Source organism: Streptopelia decaocto, assembly GCF_964273445.1.
Source record: "Streptopelia decaocto genome assembly, chromosome: 9".
Taxonomy (NCBI): Eukaryota; Metazoa; Chordata; class Aves; order Columbiformes; family Columbidae; genus Streptopelia; species Streptopelia decaocto.
The window spans coordinates 21,845,341-21,862,147 of record NC_138664.1 but is presented as its reverse complement, the minus strand read 5'-3'; the positions used below and the strand labels follow the sequence as shown (position 1 = coordinate 21,862,147).

The following is a 16,807-nucleotide window of genomic DNA, read 5'->3' as shown; positions in this document are numbered from 1 at the left end:
TGTGTCTAAAGTTTTAACAACCTTTTTTGCTTTTTGGGGAATTTCTCACGTTACAGGTATCCCTCATTCCCCCACGGGTCAAGCTCTGATAGAACGCTCTCACCAAACCTTAAAACGCTTATTATTAAAACAAAAAGGGGGAATAGGGACTGCTACGCCAGAGGAGCGAATACAGAAAGCCTTGTACGTTTTTAACTTTTTGAATTGTTCTCTATTAGATAGCAATCCTCCGGTAGTTCGCCATTTCAGCACAAATAACCTTTTTGAACCCAGGGTGGTAGATACGGGAATTGAGGGTGAAAGGTCTCATTCTTACCAGACAAAGTCGGAAGAATGGCACAGATATATCGCTAAACGATCAGACAATATCCTTTGGAGAACTATTGAGTGTGCCAAATTTGTTCCGGTACCTCAAATTTGGGAAGTAAGCCCCGATAAGTGGGAAGAAACAAAAAAGAAGTGTTTAAAAAAGAGAAACAGAAGGAAGAATAAGAACTTGCAAACATGGGCAAAGTGTTAGTCTCTTTGTCATTTATCATAGGTATAGGCTTTTGCTTTGATTTGCATCATGTTGACCCTCGCACTAACGTATGGCTTACCTGGGCAAATCGCACTGGGACTACAGATTTCTGTTTATCCTTAGCACAAGTAGGCGATCCCTTTAGAACATGCTTAATAGGCTATCCGTACTTAGACCCGCAAGATTTTGTAGGATTTGTAAATACCTCTTCTTTGGAGAATGAACTTAATCACACGTATTATTCCTGGCATGAGCAAAAAGACTCTCATGGGGACTATGAAGCGGTAGGATGTTATAAGGAAAATGACTGGCCAGCACAAAGGGGAGCCCTTTATCAGAGAAGACTGATTGAATTGCTTAATATTTCTAGCCCTTTGCCGGTACAAGAGCTGCAGTTATGGGGCTCTTTTCCACCCTTGACAGGCTGGGCTGATGTTAGTCGATGGAAAAACTGTTCTTTCTTTACCCCTAAGGTACTTCCGGTCAATGGAACTGGAGTGATTGAATTTGGGGACCTTCTTGAGAGCTACTTGATACGGGAAGGTGATCCAGAAACATTACAAAGATTAATTTCATACCAAAATGTATCAGGTGCTTCATTCCATTGGAATGTGTCACGCAATATGGGCTCCATGTACATTGGTAAAACTTTTACGGGACAAGTGAAGCTACCTGAGGGATATTTCCTAATTTGTGGAGATAGGGCATGGCAAGGAATCCCCTACAAGCCAATAGGAGGTCCTTGTTATATTGGGAAGCTTACTTTATTTGCACCCCACATGAGAGACCTCTTTCACTCTTCTACTATCCCGTCTTCCCGAAGAAAAAGGTCGTTACACCAATTAGGTCCAGATTGTGACGACCAAGTCGACCTAGGGTCTTTAGGATCTCCTTCTTTTTACCTGGAGGAATGGCTGCAAGCAATTGGAATAAGATTAAAAGACTAGCCTGTTGGGCTGTAAAAGAATTTAACACAACCTCTGATATTCTTTCAGGCCTAGCCAATGATGTAGATAGCTTACGACATGCAGTTTTACAAAATCGTGCAGCTATCGATTTTCTCTTGTTAGCTCATGGACATGGCTGCCAGGAATTTGAAGGGATGTGCTGTATGAATTTGTCTGATCATTCGAAAAGTGTCCATAAGCAGATTGAAGAATTGCGGGACCGAGTACATCTTGTTACAGTAAGAACAGACGGGTTTGACAGCTGGTTGGCTTCTTGGGGCATTACAGGATGGATGAAAGATTTGCTCAAACAGGGAGTTTCTATTCTTTTAATAATTTGTGTGCTGTTAATAATGATTCCGTGTGTGTTGCAGTGCTTACAGAAATCGATAACTGCTTCAATGAATAAGATTTTCCTTGTACAGCAACGAGACTTCGCAAAAACCCCCAGTGCTGAAATGTTGGTGAAGCAAGATGTCCTGGAATTAGTCGGACGTCGACCCTGGGAAGAGTCAGATGATTGAAAACAAAAAGGGGGAGATGTGGGTTGTCTGAATTCATATGATGCGAATTGATCTATAACATAGTCTTATATACATATAATAAGTTAGCTAGTCTGTTGTAAGAGTAGGCCATGACAACAGTGGGAATGTGCTGCAGTGGAAAATTACAACGTGCTGAAGCAAGAACAAAGAACAAGGGACTTACTGTGATAAACAGGTGTCTTCTCCTTGCAACAGAGTATATCTTATGACCATGAAACTAGCAACTGTTAGCAACTATTAGCGATGGGAACGTAGCTTGTAAAACCTTCTCAGCCGAACTAACTTTGCAAAAAGTAACTAATCAGTATGTAACACGCTAGCCATAGACTATATAAATGTGTCGCCTCTGATCAATAAATCGGACACTTGTTTGCATCAAACTGCGTCCCCGTCTCTCAATCGCGGCAGGACCTGACTGGGGGAGCTGGAGCTGTCAGTGCTGCAGACAGAGCTGTGACACGGGTGGAATGAACTGCCAGGCAGGGTGGCAGGAGTGAGTTCGTCTGGTCCTCAAGGACAGCAGCCGCCAAGCACAGCAACAGTCCAGATCAAAGCTCAGCCCAGAGCTGTAAGGCAATTCAAGGGCCCCATAATGAGTTGTTACTACTGCAGGAACAGTTAAACGAGAAACAAAGACACTGTGTGGCCACTGATGAATTTAATAAGGGAAAGCAGTGATGTTCTCTGTGTCTCTTGTCCTCCTGCAGGTAAATAATTGAAAGTGGCTCAGTGATCCCCTCCGCCAGTTCCCTCAGAACCCTCGGGTGTATCCCGTCTGGCTCCACAGACTTGTGGGTTTCCAAGTGGTGTAGCAGGTTGCCAACCATTTCCCCTTGGATCATTGGGGCTCCACTCTGCTCCCCATGTCTGTCTTCTGCTTCAAGGGCTGGGTACCTGGAGCACAACTGTTCTGACTGTTAAAGACTGAGGCGAAGAAGGCATTTAGTACCTCAGCCTTTCCACCTTTTTCACCCCCCACCACCTGGATTCCTCCTTTTGTGCTCTGCCCGCTCCAACAGTTTGTCACTTGGTTATATGGTCAGTTTATCCTCAAGCCACTGAGAGCTTCCGTAAGTGGTGAGACAGCACACAAAGCCCATCCCCTCTGCTGCCCACCCTTTGGAATTCCCTAGAAATCTCTACAAACCCACTAAAGGAGCAGCTTCACTGCTGTTCAGATCAGCCAGTCAGGTGAACACGGGGCTCTGGAACAAACCACAGGGCAACAGGGCAGTCCCGAGGGGACATGAGGGCAAAGGGGGACCTGGAGACACCTGAGAGCACCCAGGTGCCCAGGGCTGAACTGGCCTGTTCCTCCCAACGGGACATGCTGCCCCTCGCTCCCCAGGCGCAGGGTCACAGTGGGGCCCTTTATGACCTCACATTGTGACACCCACTGCCCTGCCTGTGCTCAGCGCAGCTGCAGCCCCAGCCCACACTGTCCGGCAGGACGGTGACGAGACAGGGTGCGAGCACGGAGCTGGCGAGAGCCCCCGAGCGTAGCCCACGTCTTTCATTGAGTTTGAGATTTAGAGAATCTTTTTGGTTGGAAGCGAACCTTTAAGATCATCGAGTCCAACCATACCCTCACTTCAGCTGCCCCTGGCAGACTCCCCTCTGCCCCCGGCAGCCTTGTGCTGAGGACTCCCCAAGTGCAGCCCACGTCTTTCCCGGCTGCCCTTGGCAGACTCGTGGTGTTTCACCAAGTCTTCCCCATTCCTCACCCATACCTCTGTCCCCAAACCCACGAGATGGCAGACAAACACCTCACCTGCCCCGTGGTGGCCCTGGAGGAGGACAGGGCTCCCCAGGAGAGCAGCTCTGCAGCAGAGCCCCAGGAGCTGTGCATGGCCCAGCACCTGGAGATGGGTGAGTGAGGGGCCCTGATTGTCTGGGCAGGGCGGGGGCCAGCGAGCGCTCCCTGCTCAACACCAGGACCACGTTTCCCTGCACGCTGGCAGGGGGGTTCCACAGGTGTTGGCCGTGATGCTGCCTGAAGCCCAGGGCTGCTCGGAGCTGGGAGCCGGCCCCAGCACAGCACAGCGGGCAGAGGGGACCCAGCTCCTGCTGCAGGGCACGGGCAGCGAGAGGCAGCTGGGCGGGCAGGAGGCAGCCGTGCTGTGGGACGGGGACCTTTCCTGCCCGTCTGAAGCGAGTTCCTCACCCGCTGCACTGGGTGCTTTCCCCGTCCTGCCCGGCTCCAGCATCGCAGCCCGTCAGCCGGGCACCCTGCAGCCCTGACACGCATGGGGAGACTGTGCCGGGGGTTGATCCAGGTCAAGACTCCGGAGGGAAAGGAAGGTTGCTCAGGGCACAGAAGTCAGAGTGTGGATTTGTTGCACTTTTGGCAAAGTGAGCAGGGGAACACGCTATTTTCCAAAACTGCTCCTTGACCAGGAACTTTCAAGAGCAGTGTTAGGCTTCCCCCAGTGTTTCTGTGTGGGAGGTTAGAGCTTGTTCTCCTGGGTGCTCCTGTCCAGAACTCAACTTTTAAATCTGCTTCTGTGCAAGAACATGGACTCATCTCTCTTCCAATGTGGTTTCTTGGCAGTCGTTGCTGAGGGAATGGCTCCGCCGCAGAGGATCCTCTTTCCCCCAGAGAAGATTTGCATGGCCTGGCAGCACAGCCAGAGAGCTGGAGCGGGACTGCACAACCTGGGCAACACGTGCTGGCTCAACTCCGTCCTGCAGTGCCTGACCTACACCCCCCCTCTGGCCAACCACCTGCTCTCTGGGGAGCACAGCCGGGCCTGTGAGTACTTTTGGGAACATTCCTTGTACATCTGTTGAGCAGGGCCCAAGGGCTCCCAGAATCTGGAAGCTGATCTAGGAGAAAAGTGGCCCTTCTTTGTCAGCTCCCCGAGTTGGTGTTCTCTGAACACTCAAGCCTAGAAGCAGCTTGCTGTATCTGGATGTGTTCATCTTCAGAAAGGCACCTCTTTCTATCCCAGGCTCTTGGTCCCTGTTCCTGCAAGTTAAACTCCTTTGCTGATTGCACAGAAAGCTTCCGTCAGTTCAGCATCCCCCTGAAGAAAGTTTTCTGTGCATTAAAATGTCCTGGGCTTGTTGGGCACCTTGGGAGGAATGGAGAATTCTTAAACTGCAAGACCTCCATTAGGTTTCCCATCGCTGTGGATATTTTGCAAACCTGAGGAGCTTCCCTCTCCCATTCCTCCCTCCCTCTGCAGGTCACCAGAAAGGCTTCTGCGTGATGTGCAGGATGGAAGTGCACGTTCAACAGGTCCTGCATTCCTCAGCCAGCGCCATCGAGCCTTGGGCTGTCATCGATTTTCTCACAGGTGAGTCAGTGCAGGAGCTGTGACATGATTGATGCCGTTCTTGTAGGAGAGAACTAGTAACTTCTTCTTTCTTAGAAATAGGAGAAAATTTCCAGCATGGCAGGCAGGAGGACGCCCACGAGTTCTTACGCTGCACCGTGGATGCCATGCAGAGAGCTTGTCTGAGAGGAAACAGCGAGTAAGCGCAAGCAAATTGTGTTTCCAGCCTTCCCAAGCCCTTTGGAGTCCTTGATGTCCTCCCCTCAAGGAAAACTATGCCCAGGGCTTTCGGACAAAGCCAGACTCTGGGAGGAGATAACTCCGCCTTCCCGTTGGTTTGCAGCTTGGACATCTCCTCTCAAGCAACCACCATCGTCCATCAGATCTTTGGGGGCTTTCTGAGATCCAGAGGTACTTTTCCACTGCTATTGCTCTCCTTGGAGTAGTCTGTGCCCTCCTGTCTGCCTGCGACAACAGCCGATGGTGTGATTGGTGCAGTGGGTGTGAAGAGGGTAACCCGGCACAGTCAGTCGACTTCCCCTGTCACTGAGCATTTCCATCTGCCTTCCAGTCACATGCTGGAGCTGCCAAGCGGTGTCCGATTCCTACGAGGCCTTCCTGGATGTTCCTCTGGATATCAAAGTAAGAGAGTTTGTGCTTCAAGACGTCCCAAGGCCCCTGTAGCTTTCCAGATTCCACACAGTTGGCTTAAAAATGTATCTGACAAGAGAGGTTGGCGGTGGGCGGGAGGTGGAATGGACTGTGTTCTGCAGAGGCCATGGCAGTGGTCTCCCTGCCGGTGCTGGTTTCAGCTGGACAGGCACACGTGCCCCTCTCTGCACTCTGACGTACCCTCCTCCTTCTTCCCTTGCCCTCCCTCAACACCCGTCTGGCTCCCAGGCTCACGGGGGTGTTGTTTCCATCACTGGTGACACCCATACCATCGTAGCTGAACTGTGCGGTGCCACAAAGAGGTGGCTCTGGGGAACCCTGGGAATCCCTGGGAAATAAGGGAGATGTTCAGCATCACACCCTCTTTCTGCCTCCTGGGCGCTGCTTGTGGGTTCACAGTGGGTCTCCTCAGCATCATCAAGCTGTTTTTTTTGCGTAAACTCCTCGTAAGTGTTTGGGTGTGGGAATTTCCCAGAGCTCAGGGCTCTCCCTTCTCACTCCTCCAGGCAGCCGCATCTGTCACCGCAGCTCTGGAAGACTTTGTGAAACCTGAGCACCTGGATGGTGACAACTGCTTTAAATGTAGCAAGTAAGGCTATTATTGATGATGTATTCATACTGGATCCTGTGCGAAGGTGTCATTGAGCAGAAGTCAGCTTTTCACATTGGATTAAGGCACAGTAATGAGACGCAGGTTTTTCAACATGGCGTTGTAGTACTGAAAAGCCTTAAAAGAGCACAGGGATGTGTGAGACAGGAAAGGCTGTCTGGCCTTTGGGGGAAGAAGTGGTGTGTTTCAGCCCTTGGCTCTGTCCTGGCTTTCAAGGTGTGACAAGATGACTGCCGCCTCCAAGAGGTTCACAGTCCATGGCGCGCCCAAGGTTCTCACGGTGTGTCTGAAGAGGTTTGAAGCTTTCACCGGCGACAAGATCAGCAAGGTGTGTGCACAACTGGAGTGCAACGTGCTCTTCCTGGAGCGGGTTTCCCAAAGCCGGACGCTCTGTCGCAAGCTGCTCATGTTGAGATGTTCACGTTCCCTTCTGGGGACACTTCCTGTGGGAAGACAAGTGTGTCCTCTGCTCCCACAGAGCTGCTTTGGTCCAGATGAGTTTCCTGCCACCCAACTCGGGACATATTGCTGTGTCCTGAGGTGTTCCAGGGTCATTGCTGAGCCCTCCTGGTCTCTCCGTAGGTTGTGGAGTATCCCCAGTACCTGGATCTTCGCCCGTACACGTCTCAGGCAGCCGGAGAACCTGTGCTCTACTCCTTATACGCCGTCCTGGTGCACGGAGGTGGCAGCTGCCGTGCAGGACACTACTTCTGCTACATAAAGGTGAAAAGCGACTTCCTTCTGAACAAAGGAAAAATGTATCCTGGGGAGAACTGACTTTCCTGGCCGTGTTACTGACAGCCAAGGATTTGAGGGGAGAAGGTTTCCTCAGGGGCTGGAATGCATATGTTTTGAACACTTCTGGTTCGGCAGTTTTTGGCCTGTGTTTTGTGGAGAAGCCGTGCCATTCATCTCCAGATATCGACGCTTTTCTTTGCAGGCCAGTGATGGACTGTGGTACCACATGAACGATGAGACTGTGAATCTTTGCGACAGTGACACAGTCCTCAGGCAGCAAGCCTATTTACTGTTTTACATCAGGTAATCACAAGTTTAAACTGTGTTCAGAACATATTTCCTTTTCCTGTCTTTGCTATTTTTCTTCTCATCCTCCTGAGTGTTTCTGTCATAGCAGACAATTACCACCTGCATCCTTTAGCCAAACCACATTTCCCATTTGTGGTCCTAGTTGCATCTTCTCCCTGTCATGTAAACTGTTCCAAGAAAATGCCAGAACCCAGAGGAGGCTGCAAGAACAGCCCTCGACAGAGATCCCTCTTTTTTTCCCCAGGTGCTCTGATTTGGAAGTTGGACAAAGGGCTTCTTCCTCACCAGCACCACCAGAAGCCCGTTCCCTCCTCAGTCAGCGGGCGGCTGGCAGCAAGCAGGTGCGTTCTGTGGGACCGCAGCATCTGCCCCGTAGGACTAAGGCGGCTGTGGGGAGGTGGTCCAGGCACCAGATGGACAGCGGGTTTCTTTTGGGGATCTTGGCAGCACTCTCTTTTCCCTCCCACACGGCAGCTTTCTGCACAGTTGCAGCACAGCTCCCATTCCCAACATCCCACCTGGATCTATCCCCTCTGCAGCCTCCAGGAGCCTTTGGGAGGCCCTTAGCTGTCCCCTCACAGCTTCTGGGGGTTCCCCACTGGTGGGTCCTGTCAGGAGGAAAGGGCAGGAGCTTCTCACAGCTCTCTTTGCAGGACATGGCGGGGGGCATGGAGGATACTCCAGAGGACAGCAGCTCCCCCGCACCAGCCATCACCAGCCAGCAAAGCCGGGCAGGAGCCCAGGAGGCGGCTGCGGGCTGGCCGTGCCCCATCTGGCCAGGCAGGATCAACAGCAGCTCCTCCGTGGGCTCCTGCTTGCGTCGCCACTTCCACGGCTGTCTCAGGCTGGTGTCCAGAAGGAAAGCTGCGTGCCCGCTGCGCTGTCACCCCCGTGACCGTGTGCTCCACTCTGCACGAGGGGATGGCAGCAAAGAGGAGCGGGGATTCAGCCCTTCTGCCCACTGCCAGGAGAACGGTGCCAGGGAGAGGCCCAGGAGCAGATCCCCGCACTGGGGCAACGATCTCCGCAGCTGGGTTGTGGACACCGCGGACTACGAACAGTCAGACCGGAGGAGGGGGAGAACCAGTCCCCTGAGCTGTGACCCCACTCACAGGGATGAGGCAGCTCCAAGACCCTCCAGCAGCAGCTCCCAGCCTGCACCAGCACCTCCAGTGCCCTCCAGCAGCAGCTCCCATTCTGCTCCTGCCCCCAGAGCTGCTCAGGGGCAAACCCGGCCAAGGCGGAGAGATCGGAGCAGATCCCCGCAGCAGGACTATGATCTCCGCAGCCGGTTTCTGGAGATCACAGAGCAGCATTGCTCAGCAAGGAGGACAAGGAGCTGGAGAACAAGTCCTCCACGGTGTGACCAAGCCCTAAGGCATGATGCAGCTCCAGGGCCCTCCAGCGGCAGCTCCCGGTGTCGTTCCGCACCCAGAGCTGCTCGGGAGCAGACCCAGCTGAGGCAGAGGGAGCGGAGCAGATCCCCGCGGCGCCGCCATGATCTCCACAGGCAGTTTGTGGAGGTCACGGACTGTGACCCCTCAGCACAGAGGAGGAGGACGAGCAGGAAGGCTTCAGTGCCCTGCAGAGGCAGATGAGGAAAACGGTCGGTGGTGACAGGGGCAGATTGCAGCCTGGATGAGGGAGGACACAGCATCTGACGCCTGTGATGCTGGAGAGGAGGAAGAGGAGGAGGAAGAGCCCAGGAAGCAGCAAAGCTGCCCCAGCAGGGACCGAGCTGCCCCAAGGGCACCAGCAGCCAGTGCTGCCTGTGGCAGGAAGAGCTCAGGGAGCCCTTCCAGAGCCACGGGCAGCTCTGCCGCCGGCCCGCCTGCCCATGGCCCCTGGAGGAAGAGCTGAACCTGCGCGCCACGGCTGGATCGTGCTCAGAAACACTCACTGGGCACCAGCGGGCAGAAAAGACAAAGACACGATTAAAAATAAACTCCTATTGGCCTCATGTGTCTCATTTATGGGCTGTTTGCTTCGCTGGGTTTTGAGGCAACTGGAGAAATCCCCATTCTGAGAAGTCTCTGTGGTGGGTTTTGGGAGCTGTGTGTTGTGTGTGCCCATCTTGCTGTCCCTTCTGTTTCAATGTGGAGTTGTAAGGAGCCACTGGAAGGGGGAATGTTGTTTTTGGAACTGATCTGGCACCTGACCCCGGCAGGGGAAGGACTCAGAGACATCAGCCTACGAATCCGTAACGTAAAACAAAGTCCATTTGAAATAATCCCGGAATCCAAACTGATAACTGTATTTTAAAAGTTAATCTAGGGGGAAGGGTAACCAAAGAGCCAGGAATCCATATTTTGAATAAACCAATAAGGTTAGAGGGTTGTCAGAATTAGATGAATGAGACAGGTAGACTGCGGCAAGCAGTGGGTGGTCTGTAACCCTGCAGCGCCAGCGACGGGGAGCAGGGGAGGGATGTGCAGCTGGATCGGTGGGTATGTAACCGGGGCTTTTTGTCCTATTCCCTGCGCCTGTCTTTGGGTAGAACACCTGGTCTTGCCAAATGGTTTATAAAATACGCTTTGCTGAGATGCTGCCCGGGCTGATCTCTTGGCGAGGCGATTGTTTCCTACAGCAGATTTGCAGCAGAAGGTTGGCAGGACAAGAGGCCCCTGCGGTCAGACAGCACAGCAGACACTGGGACGGGGGTCACGGGCACCAACCCAGCTCGGGCGGGAACCAAGAGGGTCCCCTCGTGGTCAGCCCCAAAGCGCCATCTGTAGCATCTGCCCGTCCTTCTGAGTGCCCAGAGCCTCCTTCCTGGGGCCAAATCCTCATGTTTAGGGTCCCCACGTGTCTTTCATCACCCACGGCCTTTGCTCAGGGCCCACAGCCTCATTTTCAGGTGGAGCTCGCTGCCCGGCAACAACCGCCCGGAAGTCTGTGGCCAGTTAGTGGATGAAATGCAGCCAATCACATTTGAGGAGGCGGGGCAAGTCATGTGATTGAAATGTAAGCAGCCAATCAAGCTTTGAGACCTGCAGGAGAGTTGGCGACAGTTGAACAAACTGGGCAGCGTTCAGGGGCGGGCTGTGCTGGCTCCACCAATCAAACCTGGCAGGAGTGCAGCACATGATGATTAACAAAGAGTCTGACCAATCACTTGGTGGGGGGTGCCAGAAGGAAATCCTAGACAGCCAATCAGGAAAGAGCGCCTCAGGGAAGGCAGACACTGTGGAGAGAGTGACCCCTCAGGCAGCCAATCAGAGAGAGTATCAGCTCAGGCCAGGGTGGGCCCCAAACCAGGGCAGAGTCACAGCCCAGGCAGCCAATCAGCTGCAGGATCAGCTCAGGGGAGGAGACTGACAGCCCTCCTGACCAATGGTGGCACAGCCCAGGCTGAGCAGGCGGTTGCTCTGCGGGAGGCCAGGGTGAGTTTTGCCATGGCGCCCGTGGAGCTGCCCCACGGCTGAGCAGCCCTGGCCCAGCCCTGGGGCCCTGGGGCTGTTGTTGCTGCCTCTGGCTCAGGTGTGCGTGGGCTGCTCTGGCCTTGTTCTCCTGGGCGGGGGCACTTGCTGGAGAGGAGCTGCTGGGGCTGGAGCTGGAGAGAGCAGGAGAAGGGGAAGCAGCTGGAGGGTGAAGTGCAGGGATCCCCACAGCTGCTGCTGCAGCTGCACAGAGACAGCTGCCCCTCTGGGCGAGGAAGAGTCCCTGTGAGCAGCCGCAGCAGAGCAGATCACAAACCTGCACCGCAGGGTCTGTGTGAGTGAGGAAAATTACTGTAGGGCCGTAGAGTGTGTGTGTGGGGTGTATCTGTGAAGCCTCGTGCTGTAAGAGCTGTCAGACACCGATGTGTTCTCTTAGGTGCAGGATGGGCGAGCGACTGGAGCTACAGAATAGGAGGGGAGGAAAAGACAGACAGACAGAATTGCCTGAACTCCACAGCTTGCCTGGCAGTGCAGAGAGCAGGAACTGTGGTGAGTCCTGGGCCCTTGGGGTCATTTCATCCTGTTTTGTGCTCCAGTCCCTCCCTGCTCCCTCCTCTTTCCTGCTGTGTCCTCCTTCCTCTTCATCTCTTCTCCCTCTGCTGTTTCCTCACCATTTCACAGAATCACAGAATCGACTGGGTTGGAAAAGACCTCAGAGATCATCGAGTCCAACCCTTGGTCCAACTCCAGTCCGTTTACTAGATCATGGCACTAAGTGCCGTGTCCAATCTCAGTTTAAAAACCTCCAGGGCCGGTGAGTCCAGCACCTCCCTGGGCAGCCATTCCAATGCCTGACCACTCTCTCTGCACAGAATTGCTTTCTCATCTCCAGCCTCAATTTCCCCTGGCAGAGTTTAAGCCCATGTCCCCTTGTCCTATTGCTGACTGCCTGGGAGAAGAGACCAATCCCCACCTGGCTATAACTGCCCTTCAGGTAGTTCTAGAGAGTGCTGAGCTCAGCTCTAAGCCTCCTCTTCTCCAGACTAAACAAGCCCAGCTCCCTCAGCCTCTCCCCGTAGGTCTTATGCTCAAGTCCCTTCCCCAGTCTTGTTGCTCTTCTCTGGACTCGCTCCAGCACTTCAATGTCTTTCCTGAGCTGAGAGGCCCAGAACTGAACACAATACTCCAGGTGTGGCCTCCCCAATGCAGAGTACAGGGGAAGGATCACTGCCCTTGTCCTGCTGACCACGCTATTTTTGATACAGGACAGGATACCATTGGCCTTCTTGGCCACCTGGGCACACTGATGGCTCATGTTGAGCTCCCTGTCAATTAGTACCCCCAGGTCCCTTTCTGTCTGACTGCTCTCCAGCCACTCTGCGCCCAGCCTGTAGCGCTGCAGGGGGTTGTTGTGACCAAAGTGCAGGACCCGGCACTTGGCCTTATTGAACTTCATCCCATTGGAATCGGCCCATTTTTCCAGTCTGTCCAGATCCCTCTGCAGAGCCCTCCTGCCTTCCAGCAGGTCGACACTCCCTCCCAACTTGGTGTCATCAGCAAATTTGCTGATGATGGTCTCAATCCCCTCATCTAAATCGTCAATAAAGATGTTAAATAGGACTGGACCCAACACCGACCCCTGGGGAACACCACTAGTGACTGGCCGCCAGCTAGATGCAGCCCCATTCACCAGCACTCTCTGGGCCCGGCCCTCCAGCCAGTTCTTAACCCAGCGTAGAGTACACTTGTCCAAGCCATGGGCTACCAGCTTTTGCAGGAGTATATTATGGGAGACAGTGTCAAAGGCCTTGCTGAAGTCCAGATAGACCACATCCACGGCTTTCCCCTCATCCACCAGGTGAGTTACCTGATCATAAAAGGAGATCAGGTTGGTCAGACAGGACCTGCCTCTCCTAAACCCATGCTGGCTGGGTCTGATCCCTTGTCCATCCTGAAGGTGCTGTGAGATTCCATTCAGGATGATCTGCTCCATAACCCTGCCAGGCACCGAGGTCAGGCTGACAGGCCTGTAGTTGCCAGGGTCAGCTTTGCAGCCCTTTTTGTGGACTGGGGTAACATTGGCCAATTTCCAATCATATGGGACCTCCCCAGTGAGCCAGGACTGTTGGAAGATGATGGAGAGAGGCTTGGCAAGTTCTTCTGCTAGCTCCCTCATCACCCTAGGGTGGATCCCATCTGGTCCCATTGACTTGTGAGGATCCAGATGGCTCAGTAAATCACCAACTATTTCCTCCTGGAATACAAGGGCCCTATTTGGGTTCCTATCTCTGTCAACCACCTCCAGACATGAGTTGTCCCGAGGGCCACCTGTCTTACTGGTAAAAACTGAGGCAAAGTAGGTATTAAGTACCTCAGCTTTCTCCTCATCTTTGTTAACTATATTTCCCTCAGAGTCCAACAGAGAATGGAGATTTTCCTTGCCCCTCCTTTTGTTGTTAACATATTTGAAGAAGGACTTTTTATTATCCCTGACAGAATTGGCCAAATTAACTTCAAATTGCACTTTTGTTTCCCTGATTTTTTTTCTGCATGATCTAGCTATTTCCATAAATTCTTCATAAGTAGCCAGCCCTTTTTTCCACAGTCGGTAAAGTCTCTTTTTATTTCTGATTTCATTCAGAATCTCCCTGTTTAGCCAAGCCGGTTGTCTTCCCCGCCGGCTAGCCTTTCGGCACACCGGTATAGCCTGTTCCTGCGCACTCAAAACCTCCTGCTTGAAGCATGTCCATTTCCCCACCCTTCTCCATCTCTGTGCAGGGTTTCTCGTATCTCCCTCTGCTGACCTCAAGTTTAACAGAGTCAAGTGACTCTCTAACATACAAAGCCACCCCTCCACCTCTCCTACCCTGCCTATCTTTTCTGAAGAGCTCGTAGCCACACATAGCAGCACTCCAGTCATGAGAGTCATCCCACCATGTTTCTGTGATGGCAATCATGTCCTGCTGCATGATGGCTTCCAGCTCCTCTTGTTTGTTGCCCATACTGCGTGCATTAGTGTACATGCACTTCAAGTGGGCTGCTGATTTCCCTCTTAATTTGGGTTTTCCATCCTTAGGCTGATCTTTGGAGAGCCCAGTTTCAATCCCCTTGTCTTATCATTGGTTGTCACCGAGAAGAGCCTGGCTCCATCCTCGTGACACTCACCCTTTATATATCTTTAAACATTAATGGCGTCACCCCTCAGTGTCCTCTTGTCCAGCTCCAGAGCCCCAGCTCCCTCAGCCTTTCCTCACACGGGAGATGCTCCACTCCCTGCAGCATCTTGGTGGCTGCGCTGGACTCTCTGCAGCAGTTCCCTGTCCTGCTGGAACTGAGGGGCCACAACTGGACACAAGATTCCAGGTGTGGTCTCCCCAGGGCAGAGCAGAGGGGCAGGAGAACCTCTCTGACCTACTGACCACCCCCTTCTAACCCACCCCAGGTCCCATTGGCTTCCTGGCCACAAGGGCCCAGTGCTGGCTCATGGTCACCCTGCTGTCCCCAGGACCCCCAGGTCCCTTTCCCCTACGCTGCTCTCTGATAGGTCATTCTCCAACTTATACTGGAACCTGGGTTGTTCCTGCCCAGATTCAAGACTCTACACTTGCCCTTGTTATATTTCATTAACATTTCCTTCCCTTTGCCCTGCCTCCCTGGCCCTTTTGCCTTTCCCTCTGTGTCACCTTGTCTTGCTCCCTGTCCCTCTCTTTCTCTGGCAAGCTGATCTGCTCCTTACCCTCCTTTTCAAAGGAATCACAACATCACTTTGGTTGGAAAAGATAACTGCAATTTTAAAATATCTTTACCGTTTGAAGAAACGGCCTGAAAAGGTTTGGTTTTTGTTTTTTGGGTTTTTTTTTTTGTTGTTGGTTTTTTTTTTTTTCCAGTGGGGCAGATGGGCTGCTGGACTCTTCAATACCAACACTCAGGGCGAGGAAGGAAATCTTGGCTATACTTAGGCGATATCTGTGTCTGTGTTCTGTGTGTATCTGGGAAAGTGCGTTCTAGGGAACTCAGGCTGCCAATGAGTCAAAAAAACGGCCTGGTTGTCTAAAAAACGCAAACGCTCCAGTGGCCCCTATCAACAAGTGTACTATAGATGGTACAAAATACTTTTTCCTCCACTCAGCTGTGGCCTTCGCAAGAGAAAGGAAGTGTCAGATTCCTATCCAGCTTTGTTCTGAAGGGTTTTTTCCTCTTTCAGCTGGATGTCCACTGCCACCGTCTCACTGCGGTTGCCTCGTCTTCTGCTACAGAAGTACAAGCAGACAGAAAGAATCCAGAGTGGTCTGCCCGTACAAGGTACGGCTAAGACGTGTGTCTGCATTTTTCCTAAGGTACTTATAGAATGGACTTTAAAGTTAATATTAAGAATGCACTGACTCTCCTTCTATATTTTTAATAGGAAATATTTTAACACAAGTACTAAAAGTAAGGTCTGTTCCGGAGCATGGTACACTGTGCAGAGCTTACCTCCCTCTGTTTATTTTCTCTTCCTGAAAGCGTAATCTTCTGTTTCTGTGCGCTTACTATTGAATGATACAGTGGAAATGATTTTGTACTAAAAGAGGAAAGGAGGTGTTTGTAAGGGTTCAGATGTCCAGAAGAAACAGCTGCTTCAATGACAAATGCTTTGTTCTTTTTCAGTCAATAGGTTTTTAAAATATCTTAGAATAGTACTCAAAAAGCTGACTGAGATACAGGCACCTGGGCAAATCAGTTTTGCTTCTGCGCATTTCCCAGTTGTTCCCAAGAAGCACTTTCAGCCTCGTAACTAGTGGCAGTGAGTCCTGGTGTGGTTTGGATGAGTTATTGTTTCAATAATGACTTGTTTTCTTAAGCTGCAGTGTGTAGTTCTGGCTTCAGTTGGTAAGAAATGTTCCAAAACGGCAGTATTCCTCATTCCAAAAAGCTGCGTTTTATGAACCTGCCCTCCGAGTGGATCTTCCCAGGTGATGTAATCGGCAGTGGCCTGACCAACAACAGGACTGTTCATTTTCTTCTCAACAACCGACCCAAGTCCATTTCCTTCCACAGAGCCCAGCACAGCAGGCCTGGCAAAGGCTGGTGGCACCGCTGAGCTTTGGGTTCCCGGTTGTGCCAGTCGAGCTGTCACAGAAACGTGTTCCCCTGTGTGCTGCAGTGCAGCCAAAAGTGTTAGCGAGTCTGACGCTCCTTTTTCGTAGCCTTATGCTGTACTGCAGGAATGGGGATATTTTTTTATTTTTTTTAAGTAAACCCATATCATCTGTCTCACTGATTTTTCCTATCATAAATGAAACTTAAAAAAAATAAAATGGTCTAATTTACATGTTGACTTCCATAGTTAAAAGTGTAATTGCTGAGTATGCACAGCATATAATTTATTAGGTGTACTTAAGCAGATAGGTATTTGTTCTAAAAACTTAAAAAGACAGGCAACTGAATGCTGTGAGTTCTTTTTCCCAATATTTTGACAGAGTGCTCTGACGTACTTTATTTCCGTCTGGCTTTCAGTGGCGCGTTTCCCCGGCGGGTCAGGGCTGTGCCTCTTGCTTGGGCCGTGCAGCTGGCCACGTGTCACTGCTCATCGTGTCACATGCCAAGTGTGAACCGATGTCGCTGTCTAAATATACATCATTGTAGTAATATGATTGTAATAATATGCCAACATCTGCGAGTCTAAAAAGCTATTTGTGTCCAAAGGGAAGGCTAAACAGGTGCATAAGTATAAATAGATATTCTAGATAATAAGTATAAATAGATATTCTAGATACTAAGTGTTGATATATAAGCGTAAACAGATATTCTGTATAAGTTTAAGCAGAT

General features: G+C 51.6%; 1 long non-coding RNA gene across 2 annotated transcripts in view; it reads left to right on the top strand.

The window, feature by feature from the left end:
- Nucleotides 1-16,807, top strand: part of LOC309443938 — a 45,073-nt gene that overhangs the window by 17,103 nt on the left and 11,163 nt on the right. The window contains exons 1-4 of one of the 2 annotated variants that reach the window (XR_014184884.1): nucleotides 11,069-11,099; nucleotides 11,436-11,548; nucleotides 15,204-15,336; nucleotides 15,847-16,062. This is a non-coding gene — a long non-coding RNA (uncharacterized lncRNA). Of the gene's footprint in view, nucleotides 1-11,068; nucleotides 11,100-11,435; nucleotides 11,549-15,203; nucleotides 15,337-15,846; nucleotides 16,063-16,807 lie in introns of those variants that run through there. The other variant, XR_014184883.1, reaches the window with a different exon arrangement.